Below are 1,336 nucleotides of genomic sequence, written 5' to 3' on the forward strand. Positions count from 1 at the left end.
AAAAATATGGAATGCTTCATGAATTTGCATGTCATCCTTGCACAGGGCCATGCTAATCTTCTCTGTATTGTTCCAATTTTAGTATATGTGCTGCCAAAGTGAGCACCCTCTGTCCATTTTCTAACTGTATTATTTGTGAGTGGTTTTATTTTTTTAAATCTGTGTTGGATTTTATGAGTTCTTCATATATTTTGGATATTAACCCCTTATCAGATATCTTCTCCTATTCAGTAGGTTGACTTTTCCTTTTTTTGATCGTTTCCTTCATTGTGCAAAAGTTCTTTAGTTTGATGTAATCCCAACTGTTTATTTTTACTTTTGTTCCCCTTGCCTGAGGAGACATACCCAGAAAAATATTGTGAACACCAATGTCCAAGTTTTTACTGCCTATGTTCTCATTTAGGAGTTATATGGTTTTAGGTCTCACAGTTAGGGCTTTAATCCATTTGAGTTTGGGTTTTTTTTAGAGAGATGAGGGAGGGGCAAAAGGAGAGGGAGAGAGAAAATCATAAGCAGGCTCCACGTCCAGCACAGAGCCTGATTTAGGACTCGATCTCATGACTCTGAGATCATGACCTGACCTGAAATCAAAAGTTGGATGCTTAACAGACTGAGCCACCCAGGCTCCCCCAACAATATTAATTCTACCAAGATGATATATCTTTCCATTTATTTGTGTCCTCCTCAATTTCTTTCATCAATATCTTAGTTTTCATCTACCAAGATGATATATCTTTCCATTTATTTGTGTCCTCAATTTCTTTCATCAATATCTTAGTTTTCAGAGTACAGGTCTTTCACTTCCTTGCTTAAATTTATTACTAGGCATTTTATTCTTTTTGATGCAATTGTAAATGGGACTGGTTTTTTAATTTCTCTTTCTGCTACTTTGCAATTAGGGCATAGAAATGCAACAGATTTCTTTTGTATCCTGCCACTTTACTGAATTCATTAACTAGTTCCAATAGTTTTTTGGTGGAATCTTTAGGGTTTTCATATCATCTGCCAATAGTGACAGTTTTACTTTTTCCTTACCAATGTGGATGATTTACTTCTTTTTCTTGTCTGATTGATGTGGCTAGGACTTACAGTACTATGTTGAATAAAAGTGGTGAGAGTGGGCATCCTTGATGTTCCTGATCTTAGAGGAAAAGCTTTTAGCTCTTTACAATGAGGCATGATGTTAGCTCTGAGTTTGTCATATATGACCTTTATTATGTTGAGATACATTTACCTACTTTGTGGAGAGCTTTTTATCATAAATGATATTGAATTTTATTAAATGCTTTTTCTGCATATATTAAGATGATTGTATGATTTTTATCCTTCATTTTAT

General features: G+C 34.6%; 1 non-coding gene across 1 annotated transcript; it reads right to left on the bottom strand.

Annotated features, from left to right (window-relative positions):
- LOC114209165 (U6 spliceosomal RNA) lies at positions 1 to 106 on the bottom strand. The gene has a single exon (XR_003609264.1). It is a non-coding gene; the product is annotated as a U6 spliceosomal RNA (small nuclear RNA).
- Positions 107 to 1,336: the final 1,230 nt, after the last annotated feature.

This window comes from Eumetopias jubatus, unplaced genomic scaffold (assembly GCF_037043125.1).
Source record: "Eumetopias jubatus isolate StellerSeaLion01/CBP00866 unplaced genomic scaffold, mEumJub1_p1.0 scaffold_1, whole genome shotgun sequence".
NCBI lineage: Eukaryota > Metazoa > Chordata > Mammalia > Carnivora > Otariidae > Eumetopias > Eumetopias jubatus.